This window comes from Protopterus annectens, chromosome 1.part1, assembly GCF_019279795.1.
Source record: "Protopterus annectens isolate FY-2018-M chromosome 1.part1, PAN1.0, whole genome shotgun sequence".
Taxonomy (NCBI): domain Eukaryota; kingdom Metazoa; phylum Chordata; order Ceratodontiformes; family Protopteridae; genus Protopterus; species Protopterus annectens.
Window position 1 is genome coordinate 1,919,670,012 of NC_056726.1, and position 26,828 is coordinate 1,919,696,839.

Below are 26,828 nucleotides of genomic sequence, written 5' to 3' on the forward strand. Positions count from 1 at the left end.
ACCAGGAGTGTCCGACTGGACATATTCAGCAGAGACCCAGGGAGAAAAGCTTCACAGTTAAAATATACAGACAGTAGTTACATTGAATTTAAATAACAATTAACAATTTGATCAACATAGCAATTAACAATTACAAACATAGTTACAGATGAAGAACATAGTACATCAGTAGACAACTAGAATCTTTATCACCTGCAAAGTACATAACAAAAAATAAACTTGTAACCAAAAACAAAAACAAAGATAGGCAGCAAGCTGTAGAATTCCAACCAGTTTATTGTTAGTGCTTTCGTTCAGGAAATACATGAACTTCTTCAGACAAAGAAACCCCAAGAGTCCTCAGTTAAAATAAAACTATCAATGAAGATGAGATAATTTATTACAAAACCAATTAACATAACTTGAGAAATTTAAAGAGCCAGTGTTATACAAGGTAAAATGTATATGTAATAAATATAAATGCTTTTTTTAAAAATCAGCAGCAATTTTAAAATCACAACACATCAGTCTTATTACTTAATTTTTTTGTGTATATAAATTAATCTAAATACTGTTAAATGCTAGATAACAACTTGAACAACTCAAACAAATAGAAATATAAAATTTGTTTAAATATATACTGATAGATATGTATAAATGCATATTTATAAATTCATTCAAGTATTAGAAAAGTTGTTATACAACCGAATTTGACCTTTGTAGGGCTTTTAATTTCAAAATACATTTTATCGAGCAGTATTCATTAAGCCCTGGTGGAACATGTGCATATGTTTTAATTTGCCAAATAAGTTCCTGTTCTTCAAGCTTTAATTGATGATAGAAAAACAACTCTAACCACGGTTTAAATCCTCTCTATTCAGAGCAAGATTATTTTTTACTTTATAAATTGCAAATTTTATCAGACATATACTATACAACACTGATGAAGGTTTTTTTTTCCCGAAAGCTTTGTTATATTTTCTTAATAAAAGTGAGTTTCTATCTCATTCGTGTTTGGATAATCTTCAAGCTTTAATTCCCAGGGCCCACCTCTAATGTTCCTAACTATTTGTTGTAATATTGTAAACTGGAATTTATGTGTGGGTTATTCTAGAATGTGTCTAGCCAAAGCATTTGTGGTATTACCCCTACTAATTTGGTATTGGTGTTCATAAATTCTCTGCTTAAACATTCTTTCAGTTTTACCAATGTAGTAGCTTTGGCAACATTGGCATAAAGCAGCATATACTACTTCTGCTGTTTCACAGTTACATTTTCCATTGATGGTGTAGATGTTGTTACGTATGCAAACTTTATTAGTTACCATAATGTGCTGGCACTGCTGACATCTCCCACACTTTCTCATCCCCCGGTTGTTGGGGCATTTCTGATTGTTCCTTTCCAACAAATCTTTAAAATGTAGGCCTCTTCTATATGTAATATGTGGTCTGTCTCCCAATTTCATATTAATAGCACTGTCCTCTGATATTATAGCCCAATTTTTAATAATAATATTCTTAATGGCATGTGCATCAATAGAGAAAGTAGTAAGAAAGCTTATTCTGCCATCATAATTCCTAATACTATTCTCCCTATGCACATCAGGGGAGAATTGTTTATTGTTTCTCCATAACCCCTGCATAGAATAGGTTTAAAATGACCAGTAGTCCTTTTAGTAGCCAATTCATCAAGCAATTGTTGAAAAAGCTGTTCTGGATAGCCCCTTTCATGAAACATGACTTTCAATGTGTTACATTCAAACAGAAAGTCAGTCTCTGATGAGACCATTCTGGCTACCCTAACAAATAGGTTCATAGGTTCATAGGCTGATACTAGGCTATCTGCCCTAGGGCATTTATAAGCCTAGCCAGAGTATGTTTGGCTTTTGCCACCCTTTTAGATTAGTAGACTGTGCCTTGAATAGTAGGTCACAGAAGATAGCCCATTTAAGGTTAGTTTACTGTGCCTCTGTCTAGCAGGGACACAGAAGAGATCCCCGGGGTAAACTTATGATCTCCCATCCACTCGTTAAGATTTCTCTTGAAGAGGGTCAGTGAGGGGCTCTGCCTAACTTGGACAGGGATTTTGTTCCAGAGTGAGGGGAGCCTCTGGGATATGAATCTGTCCCTCCAGCATGTCCTATTTATTTCTGTGCTGAGGTTTAAGTCCCTGGAGTGTGTAGCTCTAAGAGATTTGGATTTCTTGAGGTGGAGCATGTCCATTAATTCTGGGTTAGACATGGCTTTATACGTCAGGCACAGATCGCCTCTGAGTAGGCGGTAGGTAACTGAATAGAGCTGGAGTTTCTTTAGCCGAACTGCATAGGGTATCTGTTTGAGTCCCTTGATCCTCTTGATGAGGTACTTTTGGTGTCTTTCCAGTTGCTGCAGGTGTCGGGTAAGGTACATCCCAAATGGGGCATTGTATTCAATTATGGGCCTGATGAGTGATGAGTGGAGGGGCACAATGACCTCTCTTGATCTAGATGAAAAACCTTTCGTGATAAGGTGGGCTATATAGAAGGTCTTTCTAACCACTTTGGAAATGTGATTGTCAAAGGAGAGATTACTATCTACTTGGGTCCCCAAATCCCTAATTACTTCTTCCATACCTAATGGATTACCACCTCTGTGGAAATTTGTGGGCACTTTCTTTTTCCCAAAGGGGATGGCTATGCATTTTTTGGCATTTAGCTTTAGGCCATGGCTCTGGCACCAGTTATCCATCTCTGTGAGACCGTTTTGGAGGATGCTTGTGTCAGCCGGAGAGTCGATTATGGCACCCAGTTTGCAGTCATCTGTGAACTTGGTCAGCCATAGTCCTCTCCTGTTAGCCTGTACCTAAGAGAAATATATACCGAACTAGAGAGGTCCCAGGACTGAGCCTTGTGGTTCACCACTTGTAACTGGTTTAGAGTCTGACATGGCACCTGCAATTCTGACCATGTGGGTTCTATCCCTGAGCCAGTTTGCAACCCATATTGTGACATAGGGGTTGATATTTAAGCTGGTGAGCTTATTTATGATGCCCGAGTGGGGTATTGTGTCAAAGGCTTTTGCGAGGTCCAGGTAGGCTGTGTGGAGTACCTTCCCTTCATCTATGGCCCTGGTAACTGTATCAAAGAAGTCGACTAGGTTCAAGAGGCAAGATCTGTCCTTAACAAAGCCGAATTGGGTAGGATCCAGTGTCTGGAGGTTCCCAATGTCTTTGTTTATGAGTTCCATGATGATACGCTCCATAGCTTTGCAGACCAGGCTAGTCAGGCTTATAGGGCGATAGTTTCCGGGGTCCGTTGTGGCACCACCTTTGTGGAGCAGGACCACAGTTGCTGTACGCTATTCCTTGGGTACATATCCTGTAGTAAGGCTGAGACTGAACAGTGACATTATGTAAGGGTTAAGTTCTTCTTGAAGCTCGTGTAAGACGCAGCCTGGGACACCATCCGGTCCCATTGATGCTGTGTTTTTTGCTTTGGAAAGGGCAGCTCTCAACCTGTTCATCTGTGATGTCAGGGAGGCTACACTCTATTGGGATAGACAATTGCACTTTTGGGGGGGATGGGGGGAGAAATTTGCACTGAACCTGTCTGCCAGGATGTTGGCAATGTCTGTGGGTTCAGTGTATTTTTTGTCATTTTGCACTAACTCAGAGCATATCTGGGAGTTGCCACCCAGGTTCCTGACATTACTAAAGAAGGCCTTATGATTGTCTTTAGTGTCTTGTGCAATTTTTCTTTCGAAGCTAGCCTTAGATGATTTTATGAGGGATCGTAGTTTCTTGCTTGTACTGATCAGAGATGCCTTCCCTTTTTGGGATTTTGCTCTATCATGTAGTAGCTTCCTCCTTCTGTTGTATAGCTTATTTATGGCTGGGGTCCACCAAACAGGTCTCCTGCCTTTGGGGGAGTGAGTCTTGGTTTTATTTGGGATAGCACGATCCATGCATTCCTGTAGGTGTCCATAGAATGCATTTGTAAAGGATTCTGTGGTTTGAGCCATATTTTCCACTGGCCCGGGGACTTTGAAGGATACCACCTCTGTTTTGAGAAGTGTGAAGTTTGCTTTTGAGAAGTTCTTCACCGTGGTTTCCTTGGCTGGGGGTGGGGATGGGATATGGATGTCCAGTGAGATTAATTTATGGTCTGACCTTACCAATGAGGGGTATACCTCTGGTGTGGAACATAGAGTCCCCATGTTGGTGATGACCAGATCCAATATGTTTTCCCCTCTTGTGGGGGTGGTGACCAGTTGTTCCATAGCATTTGAGTTTATAAATTCTAGGAACCGTTGGGCGAGGGTGTTGGGGCTTGAGTAGTTTTCCCAGTCAATGTTTGGGTAGTTGAAGTCACCCAATATAATGGTGTTTGGAGAGACCTTCATATTCTCCAGTGTTCTCAGGAAGACCGAGCGGGGTTCCTGAGTTTGGGAGGGTGGCCTGTAGCAGGCTACAAACTGAAAGGCAGTTTTGCCCAGTGTTAGTTGCACATGGATGGTCTCTGATGCTTCGTGCAGTGCTACTAACCAGAAGGTGTGGGTATCTTTGATGTATATGGATACTCCCCCTCCTTTTGTGGTTCGGTCCGAGTTTTGTGGCCGAAAGGTATGGTATGAAGTATAACCTGGTAGTGCTGGGGTGCTTTCGGGAGCCTTGAACCAGGTTTCTGTAACTGCACAGATAAGATATCAATATTCTCCGTACTGAGGAGAGCCTCGAGTGCGTGCATCTTAAAGTTTAGACTTCTGGCGTTGAGCAGCATTACCCTTAGTTTATTTTTCATTGTGTTGTCTATGGAGGTGGGTTTGTCTTTTGAGCCTTGCCTAAAAAAGGCAATATGGGGGTGGCAAGAGCCTTAGCCAGGATTCAAAAGCCCAGGAGTGACAGGTGCAAGCTGTCCCTAGCGAAGCAACGTGGTTTGTCGAGCATGTCATCCCAGGCTGACAGACACTGGATCCCCTTTAAATGACACCAATACTTTAGCCACTTGTTAAAATTGATCATTTTGTCTTTATATTGTGGCATCATTTTTGGTGAGGGCAAGATGCTACTCAAGGTCAGGGTCATACCGGCCTGGGCTACATGATCAGAGATATCCTCTATGTTTCTTTTCATGTAGTCCAGGGAGGTACATCTCAGGTCATTCACACCAGCATGTAGAATGACGGAGTCATACTTGTACTTGCTTTGGAGTGACCTGAGTGCATGCGTTATTTGGCAGATCCTGGCACCCGACAAGCAGCTTACAGTGACCTTCTCCTTGTTCAGTCTGGTGAGTGGGACATCAGTGTGTTTGACAATAAAGTCACCTATTACGAGTGTATTAGGTGTGTTGTTTAGCCTTAAGGGCTGTAACTGTGTGGCACACTGACTTTGTGAACTATGTGATACGTGGGTATTGGTGTGGGGTAGGGTTTGCTTGGATGTCTGCTTTGGAGGTCTCTGCTGCTTAGGCAGATTTTTATTTAGAGCCTCCGAGTATGTTTTTGTGTGTTTATGTGTTCGGTTTGCTGATGCAGTAGGTCTATGTGAGACTGGAATTGTGGTGTGTGTGGTTCCCTTCTCCTCCTGACTGACTGAGCCAGTACTGGGTTGAGAGAGCTCAGCCTCCAGTTTGGCTATATAGTTGCATCTCCCACATATATTTGAGCTTGGAGGGAGGAGGAGAGGGTGGTCTGTGTACATAAGGCAATTGTAACATTGCCTCAAGATTCCCAGATTCACCAGCTGAACTGGAGAGTAAACCCGAAACTGACTTTTGGACATGCCATAATAGTATAAGGAACTACGTTTTGACTGATCAGAAAGGACCAATAGGGAGCCAAGTACTTAAAAGGAGTATAAGAGGGTGTAGTGCTTTAGTTTATTAGTGTTTACTTATAAGATTACTTATAAGAGCAAGTGCAGGGCATTAGGATGAAGATAGAGTGCTTTCTTTGAGATTTAGATCAGTTCCAAGGGAAAAAGTGAAGAGCAGACTTTGTGGAGCCGGGAATAGTTTAAATCTGATTAAGCGCCGCTGCCCGATGCTGCGCTATGCGCAAAATCACGCAAAACCACGCAAATGCGGGTTTTAAAGCAGGGAAACTGAAAGAGATAGGAATTGACCCAAAACGGCCAATAAGCTACTAATTTCAGGGCTGAGACCACTCCTCCAGGGACAGATAGGCTGCTCAAAGCTCCCCACTCTCACTGGTGAACAGAGAAGCTTCCTCCTATCCAAGTAAGGATATGGGCAACACAGGAAACTATACCACAGTCCAGAATTCAGCAAAGCCTGAAATCTGGACTAATCTAGTTCAGCAAAGGCGGGAAAAGAGAATATATTTTTTTTCTTTTTTTCAGAGAACAGCAGAAAAACACACAGAAAACACTGTAAATGCTATAAATTGGCCCTTACTAACTGCCCTTTTCTGGGGGAATGGGTGGCTACTACTAAAGTGAAGAAAAGTGTTTGAGTAAGTAGGTTTCCCGAAAATACTAGCCTTTAGATAGTGACACATCCAGAAAATTAATGGAGTCTGTGTTAAACTCAAAAGTGAAATCTAGGAAGTCTGTGAATTTGGAGATTTCATTAATAAAAGTTGTTATTAAATCTAGACTTCCTTTCCACATTAAAAAAAGCATGTTGTCCTGATATCTAGTGTAACATTTTACATTTTCCTTAAAAATGGAGTTCTGAAATAGGAAATGTCTTTCCCAAAATGCCATGACTGAATTTGCAAAACTGCCTCTGCATGGGGAGCCCATGGCTACCTAGTTTTTTGCAAAAAATATTCTTTGTCAAAAAGCATAAAGTTATTATTCAAAACTAGGTCTAACAAGGATGGAATTACATTTATCTCTTACTGGTCCATCACTTTCATCATCTTCTTTCGGCTGTTCCCATTAGGGGTCGCCACAGCGGATCTTCTGTTTCCATTTCTTCCTGTCCTCTGCATCATGCTCTTTCACACCAACCGCCTGCATGTCCTCTCTCACCACATCCATAAACCTTATCTTAGGCCTTCCTCTTTTCCTCTTACCTGGTAGCTCCATCCGTAGCATCATTTTCCCAATATACCCAGCATCTCTCCTCAGCACATGTCCAAACCAACGCAATCTCGCCTCTCTTGCTTTGTCTCCAAACTGTCCAACCTGAGCTGACCCTCTAATATACTGATTCCTAATCCTGTCCATCCTTGTCACACCCAGTACAAATCTTAACATCTTTAACTCTGCCACATCCAACTCTGACTCCTGCCTTTTCGTCAGTGCCACCGTTTCTAACCCATATAACATAGCTGGTCTCACTACCCTCTTGTAGATCTTCCCTTTCACTCTTACTGGTACCCATCTGTCACAAATCACTCGTGACACTCTTCTCCACCCATTCCACCCTGCCTGTACTCTCTTTGTCACTTCTCTTCCACACTCACCATTACTCTAAACTGTTGATCCCAAGTACTTAAACTCATCCACCTTTACCAACTCTACTCCCTGCATCCTCACCATTCCTCTTCCCTCCCTCACATTTATGCACATATATTCTGTTTTAGCCCTGCTGACCTTCATTCCTCTCCTCTCTAAAGCATATCTCCACCTCTCCAGGGTCTCCTCAACCTGGTCTCTACTCTCACTACATATCACAATGTCATCTGCAAACATCATAGTCCACGGGGCCGCCTGTCTGACCTCATCTGTCAACCTGTCCATCACTCCTGCAAATAAGAAAGGGCTCAGAGCTGATCCTTGATGTAATCCCACCTCCACCTTAAATGTATCTGTCACTCCCACCGCAGTCCTCACTAGTGTCACACTACCCTCGTACATATCCTGTACCACTCTTACATACTTCTCTGCCACTCCCGACTTCCTCATACAATACCACAACTCCTCTCTAGGCACCCTGTCATATGCTTTATCTAAGTCCACAAAGACACAATGCAACTCCTTCTGACCTTCTCTGTATTTCTCCAACACTCTCAGAGCAAATATTGCATCTGTAGTGCTCTTTCCTGGCATGAAACCATACTGCTGATCACTAATCATCACCTCCCTTCTTAACCTAGCTTCCACTACTCTTTCCCATGACTTCAAGCTGTGAATGATCAGTTTTATCCCTCTACAGTTACTGCAGCTCTGCACATCACCCTTATTCTTAAAGATAGGAACCAAAACACTTTTTCTCCACTCGTAAGGCATCCTCTGACTTTTCAAAATTTCATTAAACAATCTGGTTAAAAATTCCACTGCCATTTCACTTAAGCACCTCCATGCTTCCACTGGTATGTCATCTGGGCCAACAGCCTTTCCATTCTTCATCCTCTTCATAGCTGACCTTACTTCCTCCTTGCTAATCTGTTTCACTTCCTGATTCACTATCCCCACCTCATCCAACCTTCTTTCTCTCTCATTCTCTTCATTCATCAGCCCTTCAACGTATTCTTTCCATCTACTCAACACACTCTTCTCACTTGTGAGTACATTTCCCTCACTGTCCTTTATCACCCTTACCTGATGCTCATCTTTCCCAGCTCTGTCCCTCTGTCTAGCCAATCAGTACAGGTCCTTTTCTCCCTCTTTAGTGTCCAGTCTCTCATACAACTCTCCATATGCCTTATCCTTAGCCTTTGCCACCTCTCTCTTTGCCATGCATCTCATCTCCTTATACTCATGTCTACTTTCTTCATCTCTTTGGCAATCCCACTTCTTCTTCGCCAGCCTCTTCCTCTGTATATTCTCCTGTACTTCCTCATTCCACCACCAGGTCTCCTTGTCCTCCTTCCTCTGTCCAGATGTCACACCAAGCACCTTTCTAGCAGTCTCCCTTCCTAGCTCTGCTGTAGTTTCCCATCTATTCGGTAACTCTTCACTGCCTCCCAGTGCCTGTCTTAACTCTTCCCAAAACTCCACCTCACAATCACCCTTTTTTAACTTCCACCATTTAATCCTTGGCACTGCTTTCACACTCCTCCTCCTCTTCTTGATGACCAACGTCATCCTACAGACCACCAATCTATGCTGCTTAACTACACTTTCCCCTGTCACCACTTTACAGTCTCCAATCTCCTTCAGACTGACCCTCCTACATAGGATATAATCCACCTGAGTGCATCTTCCTCCACTCTTGTACGTCACTCTATGCTCCTCCCTCTTCTTAAAATACATATTCACCACAGCCATGTCCATCCTTTTCGCAAAATCCACAATCATCTGACCTTCTGCATTCCTCTCCTTAACACCATACCTACCCATCACTTCCTCATCCCCTCTGTTCACTTCATCACCATGCTCATTGAGGTCCTCTCCAATCACTAGTCTCTCACCCTTGGGTACACTCACCACCACTTCATCCAACTCACTCCAAAATTTTTCTTTCTCATCCATAGCACACCCAACTTGTGGAGCATATGCACTAACATTCATCATTACACCATCAATTTCAAGCTTCATAAACATCACTCTATCAGACACTCTCTTCACCTCCAAAACACTCTTGGCATACTGTTCCTTTAGGATAACCACTACCCCATTTCTCCTGCCATCCACACCATAATAGAACAATTTGAACCCACCTCCTATACACCTGGCCTTACTTCCCTTCCATCTGGTCTCTTGCACGCACAATATACCAACCGTCCTTCTCTCCATCATATCAGCTAGCTCTCTCCCTATACCAGTCATACTGCCAACATTCAAAGTTCCTACCCTCCCTACTACACTCCTAACCTTCCTCATCTCTTCCTGCCTTCAGGCATGCCTCCCCCCTTCTCTTCTCCTTTGGCCAACAGTAGCCCAATTTCCGCCAGCACCCTGTTACATTTATCTCTAGCTGGTCCATCCCTTTCAAAAATAGAAATTCACTAACCCATTTGATGCCAACCTCTTGAGGTATGATGGTATACAGATCCTTTATGTCTACCGTCAAAAAATTACACTCTCCGTCAAATTCAAGGGAATTAATATTCTCTAAAAAACCCCATGAATCCTTACAAATTTGGGGTTCACTGCAAATAAATGGCTTAAGTTTACTGTCCACATATTTGGCACATGCATAAGTAATGGATCTCCTGCCATCAACAACTGGCCTAAAGGGTGGATCCATTATACTTTTGTGGATTTTGGGTGATCCAAATAACACTGGAGTTACAGGTGCTGGCATGCATAGGTAATTATATGTGTCTATATCAATACTGTTTTCCAAAAACAGGTAATTTAAACTTTCTTTGATTCTTCTGTGTGCACTATTCACTTTGTTTAAACTAACTTTAGAATAACATTCAGTAGATAAAACATTTGACATTTTGTTAATATAATCCACTTAATCCATGCACACAAGACCACCACCTTTATCTGGCTTCATTACTCTAATATGGCAAATTTTCAACAAGTTAAATAGTTCAGATTCATCAACTGTCATATTTTTAACTTGACTCTGTCGATTTTTTGCCAGTAAAGACCTTATGTCCATCTCACAAATACGTTGAATATAGCAAGAGACTCATTAACAGGGGGGCTGAAAACACTAGATATACGCAAATGATTGTGTATAGCAGACTGATTCCCAAACAAAACTGCTAAATTCATTTTATGTATGTATAACTTTAAGTCAATGATAGTTCTTGCTATATCAGCTCTATTATCTGGTATAAATGTCAATCCTTTAGCCAGTAGCTCTACTATTTTGCTGTTGATGTACATAGAGGAGAAATTATACACTTTAAAATCCCCAGATAAGTTAGTAATAGTGTCTGGTACCTTGTTTATCTCCTCTTGCAATTCTGCTTCTTCTGTTGATATCCCCCATTCCTCCCTTGTTGTTGTGAATTCTTTTGTTTGCTTCAGACCACTTGAAAATCCTGGCTAGTAGAAGAACCATTATTTTGTCGTTCATTTAAGTATTATCCATTGACTCTTTGCTGATTTTCTCTAACCCGATTCGCTGCAACTTGGTAAAGGTGTGTGTAACATGCTGTCATCATTATTCTGGTCAAGTGAGCTTAGTTGGGGGCGTTGCAAAGTATTTGAAGCCTCTCCTTCACTACTGTTGTCAAGGGAACTAGAATTTGTTGAATTCTATGGGACTGGATAGGCGTTCCCATTAGAATATGCAGTTACATCTCTTTTAATTTTCTTCTTTTTAACTTCAGTCGCTCTGTTTATTGTGTGAACTATGCTTGTAAAAATGCGAGCATAGTCATACCTGTATCGCTGGAAATCAGTATCTGATATTATTTGATGCTCCAAAATCTCTAAATCACTTTGCAGAGTGTCAATTTGTGAAATATATTGTGTGATGAGCATTTCTAAAAAACCGAAGCCTTGCGTATCAAATAAGCCAAGCAACTCCAGATGGAAGGGTGATTTATTAATAAGACCAACTGGATAGCACCATTGGCGAAGTCCCTTAGGTACACTTTTCTTAGCTATACAGTCCTGGAAGTAAGAAACTTCCAATTGAAGTTTCCAACATTTTAAAAGTTTTTGATCAAAACATTTCAAATTACTACAGATGGAAATAAGCTGGGGCTCTTCTGCAGCATCAGAAGTTACATTAGTGTTGCTGGAGCGAAAAATTGTGGAACCCTTAAATAGTCAGACATTGCAGGAATTGAATTAGATGCCAGTTGTTGTGTGGAGTATATACTATGCATTGTACTCGTCGTATTAGTGATCCCTTCACCATGGGAAATGGGGGTAGTCCATTACTGATATAATTACTTAGAGGTGATACATAAACTGCTGCATAAGCCACAATGTTACTGCTTACATTTTGGTTGTTAGAACTTGATCCAGGTATTCCACTAAAAGTTGTGTTTGATGAATCCAATCTCCTGGAAAGGTTATCCATTCTCTCAAGTAGTTGCTCTAGTAGGAGGGTAAATTCCCTACAGCATTCACCTCAGTGTTGGACCCTCCTGGTGTACAAGCACCATCTTGGGAAAAAAGTGGCTGAGAATTAAATGCAGCTTCACTTGCCATACCAAACTGAATAAACACAAAACAAAAAGTAAACTTGTAACTAAAAACAAAAACAAAGATAGGCAGCAAGCTGTAGAATTCCAACCAGTTTATTGTTAGTGCTTTCGTTCAGGAAATACATGAACTTCTTCAGACAAAGAAACCCCAAGAGTCCTCAGTTAAAAGAAAACTGTCAATTAAGATGAGATAATTAATTACAAAACCAATTAACATAACTTGAGAAATTTAAAGAGCCAGTGTTATACAAGGTAAAATGTATATGTAATAAATATAAATGCTTTTTTTAAAAATCAGCAGCAATTTTAAAGTCACAACACATCAGTCTTATTACTTAATTTTCTTGTGTATATAAATTAATCTTAATACTGTTAAATGCTAGATAACAACCTGAACAACTCAAATGGAAATATGAAATTCTTATAAATATATACTGATAGATATGTATAACTACATATTTATAAATTCATTCAAGTATTAGAAAAGTTGTTATACAACCGAATTTCACCTTTGTAGGGCTTTTAATTTCAAGATACATTTTATCGAGCAGTATTCATTAAGCCCTGGTAGAACATGTGCATATGTTTTAATTTGCTAAATAAGTTCCTGTTCTTCAAACTTTAATTCCCAGGGCCCACCTCTAATGTTCCTAACTATTTTTGTAATATTGTAAACTGGAATTTATGTGTGGGGTATTCTAGAATTTGTCTAGCCAAAGCATTTGTGGTATTACCCCTACTAATTTGGTATTGGTGTTCATAAATTCTCTGCTTAAACATTCTTTCAGTTTTGCCAATGTAGTAGCTTTGGCAACATTTGCATAAAGCAGCATAAACTACTCCTGCTGTTTCACAGTTAAATTTTCCATTGATGGTGTAGATTTTGTTATGTATGCAAACTTTATTAGTTACCATAATGTGCTGGCACTTCTGACATCTCCCACACTTTCTCATCCCCCCGTTTTTGGGGCATTTTTGATTGTTCCTTTCCAACAAATCTTTAAAATGTAGGCCTCTTCTATATGTAATACGTGGTCTATCTCCCAATTTCATATTAATAGCACTGTCCTCTGATATTATAGCCCAATTTTTATTCATAATATTCTTCATAGCATGTGCATCAATAGAGAAAGTAGTAAGAAAGCTTATTCTACCATCATAATTCCTAATACTATTCTCCCTATGCTCATCAGGGGAAGTATCACTTATTGTTTCTCCATAACCTCTGCACAGAATAAGTTTAAAATGATGAGTAGCCCTTTTAGTAGTCACTTCATCAAACAATTGTTGAAAAAGCTGTTCTGGGTAGCCCCTTTCACGAAACAAACAAAGACCCCGTTCCATCCTCAAGAAGTCTATACATACAGTTGTGATGAATCAAGGGATGAATCCTCCACAGCCTTGGAGTCCAATACACAACACGCCTCTGATTCACCAGTATCCAAAAGAAGGAATTCCTCCACCCCTTTAGGGTTAAGCGAAAGCGGGGCAGGAGGAAACACGGGGGTGGACAGCATGGAAGAACTGTTGAGGCTTATAGTACAGAAGTAAACAATGTGTTAAACATATCATCCACTGAGCTGTCTCCTACACATGTAAAAGTATTGAATAAAGATCTCAATTTCATACCTGTTTTTTTTTTTGTTCCTGAAGACACATTTGCTAAAGATGTCTCTGACTTTTGTAGACTACTTAACCTGAAATTATTTTTCAGACAGCAACTGACTCAGAACCGAATTCAAATTTCAGATAGCACAAATCAAACTTTATTCCACCCATGCATCCGAATGTGTCTATGTTTCACTACTCCATTCTCAAAGATCTACATTTTAACTTCAGGGAAACTCATGCAAGACACAATAATTTGTCCAAAAATTAAATGGACATTATACTCAAATTGGCAGCCAACAAGGAACTTGTAATATTGTCAGCAGATAAAGGTAGTGCTATAGTAGTACAGGATTGGTCTCTATACAATTCTGAAGCCATGAGACAACTGTCGGACAATCGGTATTACACATATGGTATTGGACCCTACATCTGGTTTCAAGAGACAAATAGATGATTTCTTGCATTCTGCCAGGAAGGAGGGGATCATAACAGATGACACTGTTTACCATCTTACAGTTCCCGATTCTTGTAGCCAATACATATGTTTCTTGCCTAAAATTCACAACAATTTACAAAACCCTCCTGGCAGACTTATTGTCTCGGGCAAAGGTTCCATTGCCGAACCACTATCTCACTTCTTGACATTACATTTCAAACCATTGCTCAAATGTGTCAGAGCTAGAATACAAGATACCATGGAGTTTCTATGTATTATATAAGACATGCAGTTGGAAGCAGGGTGGTACATGTGCACTTTGGATGTTTCTGCATTATATACGAACATTCTCCATTGGGCAGGTTTGAAAGCCTTGGAACATTGGTTATCCAAGTCCGAATTATATCCATCTGGCTTCAATACATTTTTGCTCTGCTTGGCGGAGCATGTATTAACCAAAAACGTTATATATTATGAGAACAACTGTTATTTACAGATCAAAGGTACTGCAATGGGGGCTTTCTTCGCTCCAATTTATACCGATGTCTTTATGGCTTACATCGAGGAACAGATGATTTATGATAGAAACCATAATATATATATTGATGAGATCGACATATGGAGGAGTTATTTGGATGATTTCTGGTTGGTATGGAGGTCTGATATTGTATATCTCAGGGAGTTTGTTATATATTTGAATGAAAATTAATGGGGCATTCAGTTTACGATCACATTTGACACTGACAAAATCACCTTTTTGGATGTATTAGTAATCAGGAATGCAAACCATACTTTGACATCTGAGGTCTATCGCAAACACCCTGAATACAACTCCTTGCTTCATGCCACCAGCTTTCATCCTCCTCATATATGCAGAAACATTCCAAAGCCACAATTTTTACACCTGAGGCGGATTTGTTCTGATGCTGAGACTTATCATACATATGAGTCAGATTTGGTTAAAATATTTAATGATAGGGGTTACAAGAAAGGGGACATCGCTCAAGGTAGATGTTGGGCTGCCAATCAGGATAGGGAAAGTCTACTCCAATACAGGGACAAAAACCCAAGTAACAATATCCAAATCAGATTAATAACCACATATGGCAGAAACACGGATGTCCTCATTAACAGTGTCCGCAGACATTGGAATATTTTATTGGCTGATACCAAGCTTAGTGCACTGGTGGATGATACATGCCACATTTCTTTCAGGAGAAGTAAGAACACTGGTTCATTCATGAATCATTATAAACAAGGGAATAGATTTGATAATAGCCCTACACAAATAACTCTGGAAGGTGGGCCCTTGCAGGGCTGTTTTCCATGCGGACATTGCACCCATTGTAAAAACATGTCAAAGACTAAAGAATTTACTAATAAAAACACTGGACACGTGTTCTCTATACAGTTTTTTGCCAATTGTCAGTCTGAATGGGTTATTTCCATGGCTTCTTGCAACTGTTCAGCCTTCTATGTGGGACAAACATCCAGATGTGTAAAATTCAGGATATCTGAACACCTAAGTGACATTAGAATTAAAAAAAAACAAGTGCTCTAATCAAACATACATAAAAACACCCAAAAGCCATGTTCAGATTTACAGTTATTGATAGAATACAGGGAAACAAAAATAACAAATCACGATGGCATCAGTTATTAAACAATATGGAGAAAAAATGGATTATTAAATTGTGTGTCTTGCTTTCTCCAGGGCTGAATGAATACTCTTAATGAATGGTGCAATTTACCTCAGGTAACTTCAGGTGGGGCTATACTATAAATATGTGCTTGTATGCTCTGTTAATTTAATGCATTGATAAAGGTCAGCCAAAACTGGTCTGCTTGCTCTATTTTTTGTTTTATGTCCTCCCAATAAATTTCTTTACTTTGTCACTGTTTGCTGGCTCTTTTGTTTTTTTTTGGTTGCTATTGGGTTTGGAGACGTGCAGCTACGATACGTGGAGGGGCCTGTTCCTCTTGACTTTACCCCTGTGCTCCCAGGCGTTATCCCTGTCTTTCACTTCTTAGTCATTTTCTGTAGCCATGGGGAGGGTTGTGCTTTGGTTCTGGAAAGTTTTATGGGAGCGTGTTAATTAAGGATGCTCATGAAGGTAGTATTAAAAAATTCAACTGTGTTATCAAGCCTGAGATACTTTAGAGGATGCCAGTTACATTCTTTGAGGGATGAGATGAATGTGAGTGGGTTAAAGTTTATTTTTTTACGTATTTGATGGTAGATGACAGGATTAGCTTGGTATAGGTGTTTTTTGAGTAGGAATGTTGGGGAGTGATCACTGAGGCTATCTGATAAGCAGCCTGTTATAAATGTCTGGGGGCTCTTACTGACTAGTATCCAATCCAGGGTAGTGTGCTTGTTGGAGTTTTTATTTATCCCTGTTGGTGACTGGACTAGTTGGGTGAAGCCATGAAGGTTTACATGATGGGTTGGATGGTTGCCAGAACAGGACTGCCAGTCAATATTGAAATCACCTAAAATTATAGTTTCTTGGAGAGATGGTGGGTAGACCAGCTGAGGTTTTCTAATGGAGGGATGTTCTGGCTAGGTGGGAAGTAGCATCCAGTTATGTTGATGGTTTTATTGTTGTTTATTTTGAGGTTGGTATATATTATTTCTTCATTGCCTATTTATGAAGCTGATGATTTTAAGATCTGGATGTTTAGATGCTGTTTAAATATTATAGCTACACTGCCTCCTTTCTTGTTTAGCCGGTCTACTCTTAGTATGCCATAACCAGTAGGGAGGATTTGCTCACTGGTAATGTGAGGTTTTAGCCAGGTTTCTGTCAGGATGACTATATCTGGGGAGTACATATCTATGGTGGCATGGACTTTGTTGGATATACTTCTAATATTTAGGCTTAGTAGAAGGAAGTCACTTGGCTTTCTATTGGCTGTGATTTAGGAGAAGTTGTGGCTTCTAGTCTGATTATTAGGAGTGGGGTTGTAGATGGTAGGGCCAGGGTTGGGGTGGATGTCTCCAGTTAGGGCTAGTTTTGATATGCATGAGGTTATTAGTTTTCTCAGTTTTTGAATGTGTTTGTTTATTAGGGAAACTTTATGATTGTGCTCTGCGGGTAATAGGTATGGTGGGAGGGTTACTATGTTAAGTTGTGGCGGTGCTTTATGTTTGAGTAATATAGTTGATAGAATATGTGGGAGGTGCATAGGGATGGTTCTTGAGTTGGTGGGAGGGGAGCTGAGGGAGGGTGAGACATGAGTGGTGGTGTGAGTAGTAGTACAGTGGTAGTGGTTGAGTGGGGGAATGATGGAGTTTTGGTAGGATGTAAGATATGCAAGGAGAGTGCATGCGGTGAGCATATGTATGGTATGGAATGTTTTTTATATTTACATTTTGAATGGATTTATAATGTCAAAATCCCAAATTACAGCAAATTCATTTTATGATCAGTATTTACACCAATACCACAAGCTCACAGTTGTGCAATGTACAGCACGTTATGTTTATGGTTTATCCATTAATACTCTTTATTAAAACAAGCATCGTGATACCACAGCTATTCAGTGTACAGACTATATTGTAAGTTTTGTACCCTATAAAATTAATAAAATAGGGGATGTGAAAATCTAATACAAGATTATTATAATGAAGTGGAACAACCTATATGGAAAGATACTTTGCCATAATATAGTTGTGGTTAACTTTTCTTCTTGTCACTTATTGATAATTGAACATCTGGATTTCTGTGTGCTGGGGGAGGAGACATCTGTAATTATATGAAATGCAGCGAGACAAACCCACATGATTTCATCAGTGCTAATGAGTATTAAAGCTCCTTAACTGAAGTATAAGGCTCATAAAACAAACAGTAAATCTGACAAATAATAGTGATTTCTGAAATTTGTTTGTTTTTAAACAATTTTCTATAGCAACTAATTAGCTCCCAGTACTTCCTGGCATGATTGCGGGTGTGTTCTCCATACAATTATTTCTTAAATATATTACGTAGGAATTTTTACACCTTGGAAAATGGGTGGGGTGAGGGGTTCCATGGCAGCACTGCAACTTCAGATGAAGTATGCATATATCCATGTCTATATATATATATATATATATATATATATATATATATATATATATGGGTGTCAAGCACTGGAGCGAACAGGAAGTACTCTGATACTCTTTAGAGCAATACCATATATATATATATATATATATATATATATATATATATATATATATATATATATTTTTTTTTTTTTTTTAATTTTCAAGGTTTAAGTGTGCATGCAGTTTAACCTTTAATCCTTGGATGAGGACTTTCTCGAGTTTGTCTCATAAGAAATTGAGTTATAAGCGGTGTTCCCAATGACATTATCCAATTCCTTCTTAAATAACTGCATATTGTCCACTTTTCTTATTCTTACACATTGCTCCTGCTCTTATGTGAAAAATATTTCTCCTTCTATCTTTATGTATCTTTGGCACCTCTACTAATTCACCATTATCTCCTGTTTTCTGCACATCTGTATTAAATACAACTCTCATTGATTTTGTCATTGATAAAGTATTTTTATATTTAAAGTTCAATAGCAGGTCACCTCTTGCAATTCTGTAACAATTTGTGAACAGGCATAATCTCTGTAACTTATTCTAGTAGCATGTGTGCCCTGCATTTGTGATTTGTATTGCATAGAACCTTTGAATTCTTTACAACTCATATTTCTGACCAATATTATACCACAGGCTGACAAGCAATACTCCATATTTAGTCTCACAACTGCCATACAAATGTTAGTAAGACTTCAGCTTCTCTAGTTGATATATTTTGAAAAATATCCCTAATAATTGCATAACTCTTTCCTATTGTCAGCAATAAATTGTCATCAAAACTCAAATGTCTTTCTGCAAAAACTCTCAAGTCCCTAAATATATCATCTGTAGGAATCAGGGGCCCACCTATTCAGTATGAATATATAAAATTGTTAATTCCATATATTGCACTGTTTTTATTTATTGATTTATTTATTTATTTGCATGTGTTTACCGGGATAGTCCAGCTGTGCCAGAAGTGCCTATTTTCAGTGCAGTCCCGGGAGAAAAACTCCACCTATGACATTTCACATACAATACAGAATTTACATTAATAAAGACATTCAGTACATATTATTGGCAGCTTATACAATTGGTGAAAGAAAACAGTATATAAGTAATCATTCTCAAATCAAAGATATTATACAAGCAATACAGAGTATATACATGAGAAAATTCCATATGAGTAGTTTTCAGCTAGCAAATTTTATATAGGACACTTCATGCAGTAGGTACAAAGCAGATACAGGAGGTAATTAGAGACTAGGTGCTCAAACTTTTCACACATTTTTGAGGTGTAATAGCTGAACGATAAGCTATATGAGTTCTGTTGCAGGAAATCAGTAAAGTCATTGGATATGGTTGGAGATATAAGAAGTGGTATGATATTAAAGTAGGCTGCGAGAGTACCTGAATGTTTTGCCTGGTTCAGTGGTAGATCTATAAGGGGTAGAAGAGAAGGAAGTAGACAGGAGGGATCAGTGGCAGGACAATGAATGTTAGTAGAAGAGGGAAGTGGACAGGATGGAGAGGCAAAGTAAGTAAAAAGACAGGTGGGTGTGAAAGGAAGATGCCAGAGCAGTAGAGTGGAGATGAGAATAGTTGTGATGGTTGAAGTTAGGTTATATGAGATCTGGTGTTAGCATATGTGCACAGGCAAGATGAAGAGAGGTGTTGTTTCAGAGATGTCTTGAAGAGAGCTACTGAGCAGGTGGCTCTAAGTGTTGGGGGGAGGGAGTTCCAAAGTTTTGTGATGGTAAGGAGTAAAGCATCTGGCCATCTGAAAGTTTGGGTTTTTCTACATTTACGAGCAGTTGGTTGTTGGATCGGAGTTGTCTGTTAGGATGGTATAAAGTAAGTATAGAAGATAGAGGAGGGCACATGGAAGGATTATGAATGAGTTTGTGAGCTGTAGTTAGCTGGATAAAGGTGGGATAGTTGGGGAGTTCAAGCCAGTTTAGGTTGTGTAATGATAAGCAGTGGTTGGATGAGTAGGAGGCATTAGTTACAAACTTAATTTTGTTGTAGAATGAGTCTAGTTTGGACTTTACAGAGGACTGAATGTTGGTGAGGAGGAGGGCACCATATAAAAGAGAGGGTAATAGAAAAGAAGAGGCAAGGGAAAGATTGGGCTGATGCACTAAGTAGATGTTTGTGTCGGTAGACAGTGCCAAGCTTTTGATGTGTCTATTTGACATTGGACTGGATGTGCAGGTCAAATGTGATGTTTTCATCTATGATGACACCTAGAAGTTTTGTGCTAGGTACAATGTCGATGATAGTACCATTTAGGGATTGAATGGTGAAGTTCTAATTTTGTATTGGTGTGGACTTTTTGGGAGCAACGATTACTAGTTTGGTTTTGTTGAGGTTCAGGGCAAAATGATTAATAGACATCAAAATTTCAGTGCAGGTGAGGGCATTTTGGGTGAGTTGGTGCAGTTCTGAGGAGTTGTTTGCAGTGCAGATGATAGTGGAATCATCTGCGTACTGGATGACTGCACCTTAAGACAGTGCGGTGTGGTAGTTATTGATAATTATGCTCAACAGAAGTGGGCCTAAAATAGAGCCTTGAGGAGCACCAGTGGTGGTGTTTAGGAAAGAGGAGTAAGAGTTCTGCCATTTAGTTGATTGTTGCCTGTTAGTAAGGTAACTAGTGAACCAGTTTAGAGTTTGAGGTGAGGTATCTATGTTAGAGAGTTTTGTTAGAAGGACAGAGTGGGATATAGTATCAAAAGCTTTAGAAAGAAAATTGAATAGTGAAGATATGATGTTACCAGCATCACAGACTTGGATGACAGTGTCCATGAAGGATATGAGGGCAGTGGTGGTACTATGTCCCGTCCTGAATCTGTGTTGGGTGGGGGAAAGGATGTGGCTGTGAGTCGGTTGGTGAAGAAGTTGAGAATAAATACATTTTTCCAGAATCTTAGAGATGGGTGATAGTATAGCTATGGGGTGGAAGTTGGTGGTGTCTATGTTGGGGCCCCCTTGTGTAGAGAGAGGATATTCCTACCTCCAACAAGAGAAAACTCTTAACTAAACTTAAACCCACAAAATTAGCAGTAGACAACCTCCCAAGTGAATTCCTACAAATTGCAGCTGATGCCCTAGCCTACCCAGTATCCATCTTGATTAACCAATCTCTGTCAGAATGCTACGTCCCTACACTATGGAAAATATCACACATCATTCCCCTTCACAAAGGTGGCCCCTTCACAGATCTAACCAACTACCGCCCCATAGCAATTCTATCTCCACTCACCAAAATACTAGAGAGGTGCATTCAGTCTCAAATCTCAGACTACCTCCTTACTAACAACCTCCTTTCTAATACTCAACATGGTTTCCGACCAAATCATAGTACCACCACTGCCTTACTCTCTTTTACTAACACTATCTTTCACCATAAAAACAATGGCCATCTCTCCTCTGCTACTTTCCTAGACCTATCTAAAGCATTTGACATGGTCCCACAAAAACAGCTCCTCTGTGTACTCAATAACCTATCCTTTTCTCAATCAGTCACCAACTGGTTTCAAAGTTACCTGTCTGACTGCCAGCAATCTGTTGCTTGGCAAAATGACATATCTCCCCAACTACCTTTCTCTATTGGCGTTCCCTAAGGATCCATCCTTGGACCCCTACTCTTCTCTATTTTCACCAATAATCTAGCCTCTGCCACCAAACATGGCACACTCATACAATATGCAGATGACTCAACCATCATCTGCTCCGCCCAGTCCCTACCCGAACTGCAAAAGGTCACACAGCATGCCTTTTCCTCTGTTGAAACTTGGCTATCTAATGCCAAGTTAATACTCAACCCAAACCAAACAAAACTCCTCATCTTCGAACCCACCAAACATACTCAAAACAACTCTCACTTTAACATCACAGCAAAAGACAACACCACTATCCACCCAACAGATCACACCAAATTGCTAGGAGTTGAAATAGACAACAATCTCAAATTTGACATTCACATATCCATGACCATAAACAAAGTCCACCAAAAACTAGGAGCCTTATACAGAAATAAGCAACTCTTCACCAAAGCAGCTAGGATTTCAGTTGCAAATTCGCACCTTATCTCCACCCTACTTTATGCCTCTCCAATATATACCAACCTAAGGCAATGCGATCTAAATAAACTCGAGACCTGCTGCAACAAAATTGCCAAATTTGCCACTGGGGCATCCTACCACAGTCACCACTGTCTCTCACCTACTGAACTAGGCTGGCTAGAACTCCCTCACCTCCTTCAATGGTATCAACTCACACTCACCCACAAACTGGTTAACCATCATCTAAAGGTCCCATCCCTCCAGTATCTTCTCCAACCCTATCTCACCACCAGACCACTATGATCCAGCAACAAAAATCAATTACAGGTTACTAGAGCCAATAACACTGCTGGAGAAGCACTATTCTCCAGCACTATAGCCAAATTATGGAACACTTCCCCCCACAATAACCTCTCTACCATCATGCACCCACTTCAAAGCATTACTTAAACTCACCTAAAAACATGCTGGCTATGCCCTTGTAACTCTCCCTTCTAACTTCTCCCACTCCATCTACCCTCTACCTCTCTTCCACCCCATAAACTACCTTTGATTACAGCAAGCGCTGATACTTCCATGCCTATCTACTTATTATATGGCAGTAACTTCTTATTGTAACAATGGTTAATATCTGCTATGACTTCATGGCTAGAACAGATGCTAGTTATCTACTGAATGTAATATGTTCTTCATCTGTAACTATGTTTGTAATATTTTAATTGCTAGGATTCTTCATCTGTAACTATGTCTGTAATATTTTAATTTGTGGAACTTTTCTCCCCGGGCCTCCGCTGAAAATGGACCTGCGTCCAGTCGGACATTCCCAGTCAACAAATGTAAATAAATAAATAATATGCTTTTTTTTCAGATGATGGGCATATAGGATTCTTGGATAGATCATTTGAGAAGTATGCTGATAGGGTAAGCAATTGAGTTGGCTGAGATTTGCAGGTATTTGGTGGGTATATTGTCAGGAACATTTGTGCATGGTTGGAGTTTTAGAAGTAAATTTTTAATAGTCAAGGTAAGTATAGGTGACAGAGTAAAGTTGGGAATAGGGGGTGTACTGGTATTAGCTGTGGAGAGGTCTGTGGTGGACAAGTTGATTTTGGGAAAGGTAACGGTTAGATTGGCTATAGTATCTATGAAAAAGGAGTTGAAGGTTGCCGCACTTTCAATGGGTGTTTTATTTGGGTCTAGGCAAGGATTATTACTAGAGCCTGGGTTTAATAAAGAGCTGGGAGAGCTCCATAATTTCTTTGGGTTTTGCTTGTGTTGATTTTGTAATGTAAGGCAGTGTTCTTTTTTGTTTTGTAGTACTAGGCGTTTAACCTGGTTTCAGAGTTGTTTTTAGTGGGCAAGGTCAGATGGGTTCTTGTTTGTTTTGCCTGATTTTCCATGATTTGTCCCTGCATTTCATGGGATCCTTATTGGATCTTGTTAACCAACTGGCATGGTTGGTCTTTACTCTCTTTTGCCTAAAGGGAATGAGATTGTTTAGTATGCAGAACTCAACTGCCTCATCAAGGGGAAGTGATTTTGGTGCATCCCGGTTTTTGGTAAGTGACCTTTGGTTAAAGCTAGATGGACAGAACTGGGATTCATCTCTAGTAACCATGTACTGATGTTTATTAATTGCTATTGTATATTCACATTGTATAAAGGCTGGTAAGTGGTCACTTATACTATTGGAGAGTGTACCAGCGGATGTGGTCTTATTTGGGTCGGGCACTAAAATCCAGTCTAGGATTGGGCCATTAGTATTAATTTTATTAGGCCTGGTTATGATAACTAGGTGAGTGAACTTATATAGATTAATATTGCAGGTAGAATGGTATGGGGATATGTCTAGTCAGTTGATATTTATATCTCCCAGTATGATAGTCTCATTTTTTATGTTAGTAGATGCCCAGGTAAGGTTTTCCTCAAGAATTGGGATGTTATTGCCTGGGAGAATATAAATGACTATTATACAGGGGTTTTTGCAATTATTCATTTTATGGAAAGAAACTAGAAGTTCGACTGTGGAGAACTGTGGAATGGATTTTGTATATGGGTCAATAGTGAAGGACATGGGCTATATTAGAGAGATGCCTCCACCTTTTTGTTTGGAGTCTGTCAGCCCTAAAACAGGTAAAATCTGAGGGAAGGAATTTTATGTCCGTAATATAGGGTTTTAGCCTTGTTTCAGTTGTGGCAATAATATTGCGTTTGTTGTGGGTTATCCATGCATGGAAGTCAGGTATTTTATTTCTGATACTTTGTAGTTTAATTGTAGTGCAGTTTATTGATTTATGAGAGTTGGGGGGTTAAAGAGGAGAGGAGATGGGACCCGGGTTGGGATGTATGTCCCCGCATAGCGACAGGTTTGTCACAGGATATGGGAGAGTAGTGTATTCTAGTTTCTGTTTTACTTTGATTGGATAATTTAGAAAGAAAATATTATTGTTGTGATGGTGGGGGAGGATTTTTACTCTGGTACATAATAATATGCTTGTGTTGTAAAGGCTGGCTGAAATTTGTGAGAAGGAAGTGGTGTGTTCAGACTGTATGGGGAGAGAGGATAATGGGCAGTGGGAGGAAGAGGTAGAAGAATGATGTAGAGAGGTTAGATGTAGTAGGATATTGACAGAGAGTGGTACAGAAGGAGAGTAGTGATAGTAGAGATGGACATAGTAGTATGGGATGTGGGTGACTAAAAGAGTGAGAATTAGTGTGCAGTAGCAAGATGTGGTGGTGGAGAAGAAGTTGTACTGATGGGGTAATGATGAGGTGAATTAAGATGCTGGGTATGTGTGGGTTTGGTTGGAGGTTTGCCTAATGGCGTAATGTGAAGAGGATTGAAGATGTGTGACTAGTGGTGTAATGAGAGGGGAACTGGATGGGGATAATTGTATGGTGGTTTGGGGGAGGAGCTAGAGAAAGGATAAATTTAACTGATGTAGGATTAGGTGGGAATGGAGGTAGGCCAGGGGAGCAGAGTGAGCCTGAGCCCAGTGAGGGCGAACAGAGTGGGCTGAAACCAATTGCAGAGTTGCTATCCGGAAGGTAGGAAATCTGGAGGGGGAGTAAGTGATCTAAGTATTTAAAGATGGCACTGCAGCTCAGGGGAGGAATAAGTATACACTCAAGAGGAAGGGGGGGGTAGACAAGACTGACAGGGCTGGGAAGCTTACAATAAGATTATGTTAGGAGGCCAAGAGAAGTTGGGGGGAGGGGCTAAGAGCCAGGCCTTGGAGAAAGCTGTGAGAAAACAGGTTTGACAGGGCTGGGAAACTTACAATAGAATTATGTTAGTAGAACAAGAAAAGGGGGGCTATGAACCAGGACTTGGAGAAAGCCATGAGAAGAGAAAAACAATCAACCAGCTAGCCCAGGTCAGTAACTAAAGGTGTCTGTTTATCTGTGTGAATTCAAAATCAGATTTAGGAGAGCATCAGGGAAGTTGAATATAAAATAAATGCATGGCTTTGGGAAGCTGTAAATATTTGTTACAATAAATGGGAGAATATAATATAAGAATGTAAAATAAATGTAATGTATAAGATAAATAAAATATAGGAATATAAAATAAATGCAAAGCTTTGGAAAATGTATATATTTGTTATAATAAATTGGAGGAAAAATGAGGGGGGGGTCCAGTAGTGTGCACAGCAGAAGAATTAGTAGGAGTATCACATAGAGAAGATTATAATAGACCTACATGCTCTAGGGACTTAAACCTTGTCACCACAATAAACAGAACATGCTGAAGGGATAGATTCCTGTCTCAGAAACTTCCCATACTCTGGAACAAACTACCTATCTGTATCAAACAAAGCTCCTCATTAGCACTCTTCAAGAAAAATCTTGATGATTGGATGGGAGATAGGAAATTCACCCCGGGGATGACTTCTGTGGCTCTGCTTGATAGGGGCACAGGAAAATAATTTTCTTGGGTGGAAAAAGTTAGGGTACCATTTGGTTAGGCTTATATAGGCCCTACGGCCAATAGCCTAGTACATACCTATGAACCTATGAACCTATGAACCTATGAACACTGCTCACAGTCTGTTGATAAAAGTATGACTTGCAGTAGCTTTTACTGGTTTGTACAGGGTCCCGCTCTCTGTGTTCTTGTATGCAGGTAGTTGCTTCAGGTTTTTTTTTTTTGTTTTGCTTTTGTTTGACCTTTGAATATGTTTAAGGAACTGTAAGGAGAGAGAGAGAAAGATGTTAATATGAAGCCAGAAAAGGGGGTAGGTGAAGTAAAAAAGTGAGAATAAGAGACGGAAAAGAAAATACCACAATTTAAGTAGTTTAGCTAAGCAGTACTTAATCAAATAAATTAGTTAAGGAACAAGCAGTGATAATTAATAAGAAAGTCACCTGTTCAGTAATATGAAATCCAGTCTATTGCCACCTTAATTCCATAGAATGCAGAGTAATTCATTGCCAGTAAACTTTTCCAGCTATTTGTTGCTACTTATTAATGCATGCCAACAGAAATTGTCAACATCATGGCAGGAAATAAAATTACAGTAGAATCACTCAGTTTTCACACAATACAGTAACAGAATAGGCACTCAAAATAAGCTAAGTAGTAAAATCTAACTAACACAAGTTGAAACAGCGGGTCTATATTAGAAGCTCAAAGGTGTGCTTACCCGAATGCGTAAATGCCGACACGTCTTCATCGAACCATGAAAACATCAATCGTCCTGAAG

General features: G+C 39.8%; 1 protein-coding gene across 2 annotated transcripts in view; it reads right to left on the reverse strand.

Moving 5' to 3' along the window:
- LRFN2 (leucine rich repeat and fibronectin type III domain containing 2) overlaps positions 1–26,828 on the reverse strand; it is a 4,336,860-nt gene that overhangs the window by 2,356,473 nt on the left and 1,953,559 nt on the right. The window lies entirely within an intron of this gene.